Source organism: Mastomys coucha, unplaced genomic scaffold (genome assembly GCF_008632895.1).
Source record: "Mastomys coucha isolate ucsf_1 unplaced genomic scaffold, UCSF_Mcou_1 pScaffold9, whole genome shotgun sequence".
In the NCBI taxonomy this organism is placed as follows: Eukaryota; Metazoa; Chordata; class Mammalia; order Rodentia; family Muridae; genus Mastomys; species Mastomys coucha.
The window spans coordinates 58,036,266-58,050,259 of record NW_022196915.1 but is presented as its reverse complement, the minus strand read 5'-3'; the positions used below and the strand labels follow the sequence as shown (position 1 = coordinate 58,050,259).

Genomic DNA, 13,994 nt, shown 5'->3' with positions numbered 1-13,994 from the left:
TTCAGACACAAACTACTGCAGTGGATGGCAGGAGGATGCTGTGTCCCACCTGAATACAGATAAGTCTGTAGTGCACAGAGGACAGCCAGACACCGCTGAATCCTTGGGTGCAGAGCTTTGGGCAAAAAGATCTGAGTTTGTTGATTTTCTCGGAGGCAATAGCTGCTACAGGACAAAATATCATTAAACATTCCCTACCAATAGTCTTAAACAGCAGAATTCCTTGGCCTCAAGCCCAGGGGGATGTGGTGATTCTACATGTTTATTGACATAAGCCAGGTATCTCTGCAGACACCTACCCTATCTGACTTCCTCAGATCTCCTAGGCACTCTTCACAAGCTGGAAGCAAGACAGCTCGGTTTCAAGGCAAAAAACTGCACCCTGTGATGAAAACTCAGGTCTTCCTCAAGGCAGGCTGGTACATGGCTCTCGTCCAGCCCCTGAAGAAGAGGGAAGCAAGATGTGACTAATTCTGAGCCAGCTTAAGAATCTGGCCAGTGGCTAGCAAACTAGCAAATAGAGCAACACGTTTTAGGGGAAGAGGGATTTATTCATGGACACCTGTCAGAGGCTGTCATTCCCCTGGCTGAAGTATAGTCTGCATCTTACCATGACGTAAATCAGCTCCTCCTGGACTTAATAACTCTTCTTTATGGGTTTCTTCCCACTCATAAATAAACCTCATTCCATATGGATATTCTGAAAAAGAAAAAGGCCTCCTTGATTTGCAGCTCTGTTCATTGGTAGAAGCAGATGCCAGTCCCACATTACAAGGGGACTTTTCTATGGTTGCCACCTTATGAGAAAGCCCTCCCTTCTTTGAGGTAAGGTCACCCTTGAATGAAAATGTTCTCATTGGGTTCACAAGAAAAGCCTATTTTCCAAAGGCAAAGAAGACTGTGAAGAATTAGTTATTTTTTCCCTAGGAGAGAGGGATGAATTCCAAGTTCGGATCAAGTAAGGCAGAGCTGGAAGCCACATGTCTTCTGAGGAGGAGGGGTTAACATCAATTGTGGGCACAGTGTACCTGGCCAATTTTATTGACAAATGTTTGAGGTTAACAAACTATATAGTGAGATAGGCCAGAGCCTAAGGAAGATCTGGAACACTACAGACTTAGAGCATCAAGCTTTAAGACCCACTTAGGCTTTCAAGCTCTCCTCAGAGACATGCTCCTTCACATGTGCTGCCCTTCTCAGTCAGATTGAGCTGGGAGGGATCCCAGCTTCCATTCTTCTATAATGTGACAGAATAGCACACTTCACTGTTCAGAGTCATGCACTGCAGTATTCAAGGTTTTCAACATTCTCAGAAAGGCCTCCATAAATATTCAAATTCTAATTTTAAAATTGTAGTTGGAAAGGATGTTAGCAAGCATCATGTCCAACATCCTACCAAAGGAAGTAAACACCCCCACATCCACCCTCACAGACAGACACTTGGGCCATTCCATTTCCCCTAGAACAAGGACTATAAAGAGATACAGCCCTATTTCAAACACGCTGTTAAATCTGAACATATATTACAACTAACTCTACATAAGCATTATTTTTTAACTGTGTTTTCAAGATCTTGCAACACTCCATAAGAATTCATCTTTTAGGGGGAAATATATTAATAAAATATTTAATGGCATGTAGGATTTGTCTTGAAATGCAGCATGCACAGTAATTACAAGAAACCAAATAAGTAAAAATGTAAGACAATGACTGTAATTATTTGAAAAAAAAAAAGAATACTGAAATCAAAATTCATGTTCATCAAAATCCAGATGACAAGTCTTAGCCAGGGTGTACAGATGTTGGATCCTTTGCATGTTGTACCAAAAGTGGTTCAGAATGGGGGTAAAACTTGGTAGGAGCTCAAGTATTTAACAGTTACCATATGGTTCAATAATTCTATATAGAATAGACAAAGACTGAGAAAAATATACCTGCATGTGCTTTGCAATCAAAATTGTTCGTAACCAGGTAACACATAAACAAACACACACACGTGTGTGTGTGTGTGCATGTGTGTCTCTGTGTGTGTGTATGTGGTATATATATATATATATATATATATATATATATATATGTGTGTGTGTGTGTGTGTGTGTGTGTGTGTGTGTATGTATATATATATATAATCCTGATATATTTAAACTAGAGAAAAAAAGGAATCATTGGTATGTGTTACATGAATACACCTTAAACATATTGTGTAAAGGGAAAAACATCAGACATAAAAGATTATGCAATGTACAATGCCATTTATATAATATATCTATATATCCATAATAGATAAAGATATAGGGGCAATGTTTGGAGTGAAGAGAGAATTGGAAGTGGTTGTCAATGGCCACAAAGCTTCCTTCTGGCATACAATTGGTGGTTGAACAAAACTGTGACTAAACAAACTTTAACTGAATGTCAAGTTTAAAATGCTGATTTCAGGCTTTGTGAATTTAACCTTAAGAAAACCTTTTTTTCCAAGAAATATTTATGTGTTTGACTCATCAGTGAGACTTATCATCCATATGTCCATATGTTTCAGAGAACATTGTTCCTTTTTTCCTGGGCTAAATTTGTTTTTATTTTTATTTTTGTTTTCTGTGTGTTTGTTTTTAGCTACACAATAACAAAGTCACAATGATATACCTAAAAATATCTTCCCTCTTCTCTTACACACAAAACGACCAGTGGACTCTGTGCCGGTTAGTTCTTGTCACATGACACAGACCCAGAGGGCATTTCGATTGAGGAATTGTCTTCCTAAACTGTTTCCTCCATTGGCCTGTAGGAAACTCTATAGGGGCATTTTTAAATTGTTGATTAATGTGGACACAGTCCACAGTGGGCAGCGCCACCTCTGATCCTAGGTATAAGAAGGGTAGCTGAGCATGAAACTGAGAGCAAGCTGGTCAGCAGCATTCCTTTAAGGACTCTGCCTCAGTTCCTGTCAATAGGCTCCTGCTCTGAGCTTCTGCCTGACTTCCTTCAGTGGAGGAGTATGCCCTGGGAGTTGTTTATCACAGCAATAGAATGCAAACTAAGACACTAAACAATAAGAGATACATGAGTCATCTTTCACATGCTTTCATATTCAAAAGCATAGCCTCCTGTACCCAAGTTTACCTCAAACTCACTATCTGAGCACAATCTTGAACTTTTGATCATTTTGCTTCTACCGCCCAAGTGCTGGGGTTATTGGCTCATATGGTTAAACTGAGTTTACAGGTAAGTCCAGGGCTTCAGACACACTAAGCATGCACTCTGCCATCTGAGTTATACCTTCAGCATCCTCCTACTCTTGTAAATGAAGTTTATGGAAACTGAGATATACCCACTTATTAACTTAGTCTCTTCAAGTGCGCCCCACGTATGCACATCTGTGTGTTTGTGTGTTTGTGTGTGTGTGTGTGTGTGTGTGTGGTGTGTCTTTGCACACGTATGTGAAGGTGTATATGCTTTGACAAAGAGCAGGGGACAACATGTGTTATCTTTCTAATTCTCTCATCTCATCTCATCATCTATACATATATATATATATACACACATATATGTGTATGTATTTATGTATGTATGCATGTATATTTGAGAGAGAAGAAATCTAAGAGATAGGGAAATATATATGTGTGTGTATGTATGTATATACATACATATATATTTATATATATATACACAAATATATATATATATATATATATATATATATATATACACACACACACATACATATATATATGCAGAGTCTTTCAGAAGAGCTTGCTGGGTTTTTTTTGAGACTGGATAGTCAACAAACTAAAATGATCCTCCTGTCTTCTCCTCCACCTCTACCCCTAGTGCTGGCCACTCCAGTGGAGACTCAAATTCATGTCCTTTTAAGTGACAGGCACTCTTACCCACTGGACCATTTCCCATGTCCAGCTGTTTGCTTCTTATAACAACAGAATTGCTTTGTGTTTAAACTCTAAACCTCTAGCTTCTAGTGTTTAAACCTAAAGTATTTATGTATGGTCACTTTTATTAAAAGTTCATCAGCCTCTGATACAAAAAGACTTAATGAGAATCCTTCCATTGAAGCAATCAATAGATAAGAAAATGACAAACCCATATAGAAAGTGAGGTTGAAGCCCCAAGGAAAAGGAACAAATTGAGGACCAGTTGTTTGAGCGTTTGCCAACAGTAAATAATTCTGAAAAGCAAGAATTTAGCAAACATCTTTAGAAACCAAATTACTCCCATAAAAGTAACCTAGATAATCAAGTTACAAATCTTGTAACCTCCTAATCATTGTGTATGTAAATGACCAAACACCCAAATGAAGTTTTGAAAAGAAATTGAAAGAGCAAATACCATTTACAAATAATAGTTCCTGCCTTTAATGTGTTTTAATCTTCCATTTTTTAAGCAGAGGAGGATCTTTCTGGAAAAGCACCTCCCCCTCCACCCCTCTGCTGACAACACAGCTATTGGAAATTTAGAGATGCTCATAGTTTAATGTCAGGCTGTTTTTCTTCTGTTAAATCAAAATGGAATTAATTTTGAAGCAGTTCTTTACGTTTGTAACTGTTTTCCTAAAATCCAATGCAGCCTGTCCTGTACAGGCATAGATTTTCAAAGGCACTTAGGATGATACTTAGTTGTAAGTATTATTTCTGAATGGTAAAATTAGGGGGTGGATTTTTGTTATTATTATTTTTCTTTTTTCACATATTGTTGAAAAGTGTTAAGTTTTTGTCCTGGTTTGTTTTGTTTTTTTAATTGAGACTCAATGAAAACACAACGAGATATTCTGTTTAAGGTGGTTGTATGCAAGTAATAACCCACTCCTTCCTTTGTATACTTTTGAATGTCTCTTAAACAAAACTTTAAATAATATTTTTATTGATTTTCTCATAGTTTTATTTTTATTAAATTGCCCACAGTATCTAGCATAAGCAAAGCACATAATCCATGTTCATTAAAAATCATATTGATTTTTGTTTTCTAAAATGTCTCAGGGATTGTTCATACTCCACAAGAGTAAGAGTTTAAAACATTGTTGACACAAAGTTACTTGTAATTTATTCTCTAACTTATTAATTGCAATAGAAATACAACTCTTTTATAATAACAACAAAAGAAAAGGCAATTTAGGTAGTTTAAGGATTCCCCAAGCCTTTCATGCTTATGACAAAGTTATATATTTAAATGCACTCTGTCATATTCTACTGCCCAGGGCAGCAGTCCTAAACAAACTTTCTAATTCTTAAGACCCATAGCACTGTAACTTTATCTATATTATATTAATTAGATTAGATTATATTTTCTATTATATTATGTTAATTCATAAGGGGTGTGCTGCAGCACATACAGACATGTGGAGGTCACTTCTGGAAGTTGGCCTTCTTCTTCCATAATGTTGGAACCTAGGGATTGATCTCAGGTGCTAAACCTTGGCATCAAGTGTCTTTACACACTAAGCCCCACCCTTAGGTCACGTTTTCCCTAATGAAACATCTTGTGCTTCATGGGACTTGCCATTCTACTTTCTGTCAAATGACCCAGATCAACACAACAGGACAGCCTGGTATTGCAGGAAAAAGAACAGGCAGGAGATGAATGTGTATAAATGTCGAGGGCATGCAAGGCTTCTTCTAACTCAGTTGGTAATGACTATACTCTCCGCGCAAGGATATGGTGACTTATTGAACTCATTAAGAATAATGCAGGAGATAAACAGTTAAGTGTTTGAATGAGCGTGCTGTTTGTTCACTGAACACCACAATTAATTGAGTGCTCTGGAGTAACAGGGAGAAACAACCTGAAGAAGGTGCAGATGTCTGTGACAAGATTAACAAGATTTACTTACATAAGGAGGAGAAGAAGGTCATGACAAGATATAGATAGATAGATAGATAGATAGATGATAGATAGATAGATAGATAGATAGATAGATAGATAGATAGATAGATAGATAGATAGATAGGTAGGTAGACAGACAGACAGACAGGGCTTATCCTATTAACAATGTACAAATTAGAGTTAGATACAGACCTGTTTGATTCTAAATCCATGGATTCAGAGTTGATAGAAACCACCTCAAAGACTGAAGGGAAAAAGTGCTAAATGGGGTAAGTAAGAGGAAGTTGTGGTTTGAGATACAGAGCCATTTATAGTACCATGTTCTTAAAAGATTAGCATTTGAAAATAAGTACTAATTGATAAAGCCACATTCACAGACAGATAGCTTTACAAGCAGGATGTTTCCTCCCCACCCAATCCTCTCACTGTAGAGATTCTTCCTATCTCACATTCTCTGATCCAGTCCCTTATTTCTCATCTTCTATTCTACAAAAGTAAGGGGATGCCTGCCCCAAGAAAAGAGATTCCTGGGAGCAGAAGGCAAAGGTCATTTAAAAAGGAAGAGAGACAAAATCAGCAGTTCTCTACTCCACTGAGGAGCTATAGCTTGGAGCTTCCAAGGAGTGACAAGGAGAGATTACAGCATCACCAGACAGAGCCACATGAAGACACAGCTATTGGTGCTGAAGTCCAGCTGCTTTGCTGGGCTCCAGGCTGGTCTATTTACCTACCTAGGAGCTCTCTTTCAGTGTCTCAAAGAACTAAATGCAAAACCCAATGTGGCCCCAAAGCCCACAACTTCTTTCTCATCCATTCTTGCTCCTGTGCTTGCTTTTGCAGTCCTATGCTTTGGAAACTCTATATCGTTCTTCTCTGATTGCTTAAGGCTCCCACCCAGGAGCTATCAAATCAGGGCAGTTTTTCTTTCACAGAACCTACTGACTCTATGATGACCTCTTGCCTTCCTGTTTCTCTTGCCCAGTTACATCCCCTGGCTATATCTCTGGGTGGGTCTTCCATCCATTCTCACTGCTTTCACAATACCATATCCTCTGCTTCCTTGACACTGTGGCTTGAGCCAACTTTAATGTCACCAGCCAGATTACACTAAGCCCCAGCTCTCAAATACTATGTGTTGCCACCACCTGCATTCAGATGTCTAAATTTCTTAGTTTATTCCAACCCATCCTCTGAACATAGACTGTAACCACAGTCTCAGGCTTACCTGTCCCTCCATCCCTCTGTTTTCACTATTAAACACTAACATCACACTTCATTGATTCTCGTAGATGTTTTTAATTGTGCCACTTCAAATCTAATGTATCCCCCTTCACTCTTTTTTCTGTTTACCTATCTAGATTGTTATTGTGTTGCAAGACTCAATCCAACCATCTCCTCATTCTCTTAGAATCATGCTGGATCAGCCCAGATGGAATTAGCTAGAACAAAGTAAACCATATAATACTTCAGTGAAGGAACTAATGCTCTACCCCATCAATGAGTGAAGAGATAAATAAAAGATAAAGTTCTCAGTTATCTCTGTAGGACTCACCTGTATCCCACAGAGGCCTTTCTTCAGACTGAGGCTGAGTTCCCCCAGAACCTGTCTGTTCTAATCAATACACATCTACAAAGCGTCTACTGAAGTATGAATGATGCAGGATTTAGATAGAGAAGTGAACTAGTTAGTGTGTGTGTGTGTGTGTGTGTGTGTGTGTGTGTGTGTGTGTGTGTATACCTGTGTACTTTGGCATGGGCATGACTAAGTAGCTATACATTTCACTTCATCATTGTGCACTGAGGCTTCATTTTGACATCACAGATATGAGGAATTACTAGCAGATTCAATGTCAGACCAAACCTGAATTCAATACTTAGAAAGGTTCTCTAAAATGAAAATACTCAGTGCACCTGCTTGAGTAAGATAAGAGATTCCCACAAACACAGATAGCGTCTGATGATTGTAAAATGGTTTCATAGCTGACAAAATGAATTTTGATCCTTCTGATTTCTAAAGGGTCACTATAAATTACAAAGTCAACCCTTGTTTCCCTTCACTTCATAGATGGGGAAACTGAGTTTTTCTGTGGTCTTCTGTCTCATTCATAATCAAACAGCTAGTCAAGGAGTAATCTAACATTTCAAGTACCTTTTGATCTCTGTTTGAGTGATCTTAGTACCAAATTACCCTTATTCTCAGAGAGTCATTTTAGTAGCAAGCTTCTATAAATCTGATACATATCTTTATAAACACAGCAGACCACTGCCCTTTTATACTTTTTATCATAATGGAAACCCTGAGGACCTAAGGACATAGGAGTCTGCATCAGGGACTACTCCTGTAGGTATCAGTTACTAAATATAGTCAAGATTTGAGCAATTTTACTAAAACTTTAACTAAATTATTGTGTAGGTGGGGATACACACTCATAGAAGCAGGTGGATGGGGGATGGGATAGTGGGTTTCAGGAGGGGGATCTGGAAAGAGGATAACATTTGAAATGAAAATAAATAAAATAGTCAATAAAAAAGAAAAGAGAATTATTTTTTGGGAACACACATGTAAGCACCTTGTTCCAAATTCAGCCCGGAGCAATAAGTAAAATGGCTGTTGAGAACCCTAGCCTACCCTTCCTACATCTATGTGGAGCTCTTCAAAATGATAATCCTGCATGAGGCAGTAACTCAATAGTAAGCAGGTCCATCACTCATATAAGGGTGGGGGCAGCCTCTGGGGCTCTCATGTCTTTTGCCACAGACAGCATTTTTTCACAAACCCTCACTCATCCTCTACACAATTTATTTCTCTCACATGCCCTTCATACATAGCAGCACTGCTCAGTTCTCCCAGAGTCAATCACCAGCTGCCAAGAGTTTCGAACGTCTCCTTGAGGGAGATTTAAAGAGAGACTTAGATTCAAGGTCAAATGTGGTTAGTGAAGGAATGATGACAGTCACACTAAATTCCAGAGAGGATAGCAGGTTGAACTCTGACACAGGACCCAGATAGACTCAGGCAGGGGAAGGTGGGCAGAGCTGGAAATGGGAAAGACAAAAAAGAACCTACTATGTACTTTTCTAGCTGTACCAAGTAGCTATCTGCCTTTGGCCTTCTACTTCTTGGCACTTGTAACTCAAGTCCTGCTGTTCAAGGGTAGAAACTACTTAGTCCCATACCAATAGATTCCAAAGGCAAAGAATTCTGGGTTGGCTCCAAATAAGAGAGAACAAATATGACAAAAGTTGGCATTAAAGGGACTCAACTAATAATATTTTTTCCCTTGCCTGAGTTTAGAACTATGGGACAGGTCTTGGAGCTCGTCAAATGAAGACCCAGCAAAACAGTGTCACAATTCCCTGTATATCTAGATCTATTAAATCTATACCCTTTCTTCATTTACTTATTTTGTTAATTTTTTATTCTTTGAACTCTTTTGTTTTGTTTTGTTTTTCGAGACAGGGTTTCTCTGTATAGTCCTGGCTGTCCTGGAACTCACTCTGTAGACCAGGCTGGCCTCAAACTCAGAAATCTGCCTGCCTCTGACTCCCAAGTGCTGGGAGTAAAGGTATGTGCTACCACTGCCCAACTCACTTTGGACTCTTTATAGGTCGACATGATACACTTTAGTTATTTTCACTCTCATTACCCTCCTGTTTCCTCTTACTCTCCTTCTGCAGCACTTCTTTCTAACAAGTTGCCTCTCTCTTTCTCATGCATCTCTCTGTGTGTTAGTGTGTATGTTTTACAGTTTAATTAGAGTTGATTTATTGTATGAGCATGGATGGGAGGTGATTTACTAGAGCATGGGTATCTTATGTACATCATATATATATGGAACTAGTATATATATATATATATACATATACATATATTATATATATATTAGTACAACTAGTATGGGTACATAAGTGTGTGTGTGTGTGTGTGTGTGTGTGTGTGTGTGTGTGTGTGTGTGTAAGACAGAGAAAAAGAGAGATACAAAGACTTTGAACCACATGTATCCCTAGTGCCCATGGAAATCAGACAAGAATTTCAGATCCACTAGACCCTAGGACTAGAGTTGCAGATGGTTATGAGCCACCATTTGGGTTCTGGGAACAAATCCTGGTTGTTTCACCAGAGTCATAAGTTTTGGGTGTGCTTTTTAAAAACGTATTCACTTTATATCCTGCTCACTGCCCATTACTCCCACTTGTAATCCTTCTTCCTTCACTCCTACTCTTCTTCTCTGAGTGGGTAGGGGTATCCCTGGGTGTCCCCACACCCTAGCACATCAAATCTCTGTGAAGCTATGTACATCCTTTCCCACTGAGGCCAGACAAGGCATCCCAGCTAGAAGATCATATGCCACTTAGAGGCAACAGCTTTTGGGATAGTCCCAGCTCCAGTTGTTTTGGACCCACATGAAGATCAAGCTGTATATCTGCTACATTTCAGCAGTGGGCCTAGATCTAGCCTGTGTATAATATTTACTTGGTAGTTCAGTCTCTAAGAGTCCTAAGGGTCCAGGTTAGTTGACTCTGTGGGTCTTCCTGTAGAGTTCTTATCTCCTTAGGGGTGCAATCCTTCCTCCTATTTTTCCATAAGAGTCCCCAAGTTTCATCCATTGTTTAGCTGTGGATGAAGTTACTCATCTGTCTGAGTTAGCTTCTGGGTAGAGCCCCTCAGAGGACAGTTATGCTAGACTTCTGTCTACAAGAGTAACAGAGTATCAATAATAGTGTCAGAAATTGCCCATGGATGGGTCTCCAGTTGGGCTGGCTATTGGTTGGCTATTCCCCCTCAGTTTCTACTCCACCCTCTATCCCTACATTTCTTATAGAAAGAGAGTGAGCAGCTCTGTCTAGTCCCTGGTTTTAATGGAATTCCTTTAAGTTTCTCTCCAGTTTGCTTGATATTGGCTATTGGCTTATCGCATGTTGTTTTGATTATATTTAAATGTGTGCCTTATATTCCTAACCTCTCTGATACTTTTAACATGAAGTGATGTTTGATTTTGTCAAAGGCTTTTTCAGCATCTAATGAGAATGATCATGTGATTTTATTCTTTCAGTTTGTTTATATGATAGATTATATTGATGGAATTTTGAATACTGAACCATCCCTGTATCCCTGGGATGAAGCGTACTTGATCATGATTGATGATGTCTTTGCTGGACTCAGTTTCTGGATTCAGTTCCCAGATTTAGTTTTGTACGTATTTTATTGAGTATTTTTGCATAAATATTCATAAGAGAAGTCCGTCTAAAGTTCTCTTTTCTTTGTTTAGTGTTTGCAAGTTTTCAGGGTGACTGTGGCTTCATAGAATGAGTTTGGCTGTGTTCCTTCTGTTTCTATTTTGTGGAATCATTTGAGGAGTATTGGTATTAGCTCTTCTTTGAAAGTCTTGAAGAGTTCTGCGTTAAATCCATCAGGCCCTAGGCTTTTTGTGCCTGGGAGACTTAATGACTGTTTCTATTTATGTGGGGGTTATAGGGTTGTTTAAATAATTTACCTGATCTTGATTTAACTTTTGGTAAGTGGTATCTGTCTAGGAAATCAAGCATTACGTTATGATTTTCCAATTTTGTGGATTACAGAGCTTTGAAGTAAGACCTAATGATTCTTTGAAGTTTTTCAGTGTCTGTTGTTATGTTACCCTCTTCATTTATGATTTTATTTGGATACTATCTTTTGGTTAGTTTGTCTAAGTGCTTGCTAATTTTCTTGATTTTCCCAAAGTACCAGATCCTGGTTTCTTTGATTCTTTGTATTGTTTTCTTTGATTGTTATTGATTTGAGCCCTGATTTTAATTATTTCCTAACTTCTACTCCTCCTAGGTATGCTTGCTTCTTTTTTTAGAGTTTTAAGGTGTACTATTAATTTGCTGGTAGGAGAGCTTTCTAATTTCTTTATGGAGGTACTTAGTGCTATGAACTTTCCTCTTTAGCACTGCTTTCATTGTTTCATATAAATTTGAGTATGTTGTGGCTTCATTTTCATTGAATTCTATAAACTATTTAATTTCTTTCTTTATTTCTTCTCTGACCCTGAGATTATTGAGTAGAGAGTTTTCAATTTCCATTAGTGTATAGGCTTTATGGTATTTCTGTTGTTGTTTAAGTCCAGCTTTAAATCATGATGGTCTGATAAGATACAAGGTGTTATTTCAATTTTCTTATATTTTGAGGCTTGCTTTGTGACTATGTGCTCAATTTGGAGAAGGATCCATGAGGTGCTGAGAAGAAGGTATATTGTTTTGTTTTGGGGTGAAATATTTTATAGATTTCTATCAGAACCATTTTACTCATAATTTCTGTTAGTTTTGTTATTTCTCTATTTAATTTTTGACTTGATTACTTATTAATTGGTAAGAGTGGGGTATTAAAGTCTCCTACTATTAATGTGTGAGCCCGACATGCAATTTAAACAGTGTTTCTTTTACAAATGTGGGTTCCCTTGTGTTTGGGGCATATATGTTCACAATTGAGATATCATCTTGGTAGATTTTTCTACCAACTTGGTATGAGGTGTCCTTCCCTCTCTCATTTGATTAATTTTTCTTGAAATTCTTTTATTAGATGTTAGAATGGCTACTCCAGCTTGCTTCTTGGGTCTGTTTGCTTGGAAAACTTTTTGCTTGGAAAACTCTTTTCCAGTCTTACTCTGAGGTCATGTCTGTCTTCACTATAAGAGTGTGTTTCTTGTATGCAGCAGAATGATGGGTCCTGTTTTCATTCCATTCCATTCTATTAGCCTGTGTCTTTTCATTGGTGGAATTGAGTCTATTGATGTTGAGAGAGATCAATTACCAGTGACTGTTATTTCCTGTTATTTTGGTGTTGGGAGTGTGTGTGTGTGTGTGTATATGTGTACGCACTTCTCTTGTTTTTGCTGATACAGAATTACTTATTTCCTGTGTTTTCTTGGGTGTACGTATCCTTCTTGAATTGGAGTTTTCCTTCTAGTATTTCCTGTAGGACTGGATTTGTTGATAGATATTGTTTGAATTTGAATTTGTCTTGAAATATCTTGTTTTCTCCATCAATGATGATTGACAATTTTGCTAGGTATAGTAGTCTACACTGGCATCTGTAGTTTTTTAGAGGTTGCACCTTATCTACCAATGCTGTTCAAGCTTTTAGAGTCTCTTCTGAGAAGTAGGGTGTAATTACAACAGGTTTACTTTTGTACATTACCTGCTTTTTGCTGTTTTTAATATTATTTCTTTGTTCTGTAAATTTTTTGTTTTGATTATTATATGGTGGGAGGATTTTCTTTTCTGGTCCAGTTTAATCAGTGTTCTATAAGCTTCTTGTATGTCTATAGGCATCTCTTTCTTTAGGTTGGAAGAGTTTTCTTCTATGGTTTTGTTGAAAATATTTTCCAAGTCTTGGAGCTGGGATTTTTCATCTTCTTCTATTTCTGTTATTTTTAAGTTATGTCTCTTCATGCTATCCCAGATTTCCTGGATGTTTTGTGTCAAGAATTTTTTAGATTTAACATTTTCTTTGACTGATATATCAATTTCTACAATACTATCTTTTATGTCTGAGATTCTCTCTTGCATCTCCTGTATTCTGTTGGTGATGCTTGCACTGTTGTTCCTATTCTCTTCTCTAAGATTCCCATATCCAGGATTCCCCTAGTTTGTATTTTCTTTATGGCTTTTATTTCCAATTTAAGGTCTTGAAGGTTATTTATTTTCTTCACTTGTTTAATTGTATTTTTCTGTATGTCTTTAAGTGGTTGATTTGTTACCTCTTTAAAGACTGCTCTCTACCTGTTTGATGGTGTTTTCCTGTATTTCTTTAAGGGATTCATTCATTAACTATTTAAAGGTCTCTATCATCATTATAAGGTTGGATTTAAGGTCGTTTTCTTGTGCTTTGGTTGTGTTAGGATATCCACGTCTTGCTGTAGTAGGATAGCTATGCTCTGAAGGTGTAATGTTGCCCTGGCTTTTGTTGATTGTGTTCTTTTGAGGGCTTTAACCATCTGGATGGCTTTCATTCCTGAATGTTCCTGTTGTAGTAAATATTGGGAGGGGGATTATCCTGAAAAGTCCTGGTGTGATAGGCCTCTGATGGGTATCCTTGGACTGTATGGTTCAGGATCCACAGATCTATATGATTCAGGAACCACAGGTCTGATGAAGGTGGGCAGAGAGGTGGGGGGGGGGGG

At 38.0% G+C, this 13,994-nt stretch overlaps 1 long non-coding RNA gene across 2 annotated transcripts in view; it reads right to left on the bottom strand.

Moving 5' to 3' along the window:
- Positions 1-248: 248 nt before the first annotated feature.
- LOC116085065 overlaps positions 249-13,994 on the bottom strand; it is a 66,818-nt gene continuing 53,072 nt past the window's right edge. For both annotated transcript variants that reach the window (XR_004116395.1, XR_004116396.1), the window contains exons 2-3: positions 611-700; positions 249-441 (exon numbers count right to left, since the gene is read on the bottom strand). This is a non-coding gene — a long non-coding RNA (uncharacterized LOC116085065). The remainder of the gene's footprint in view (positions 442-610; positions 701-13,994) is intronic.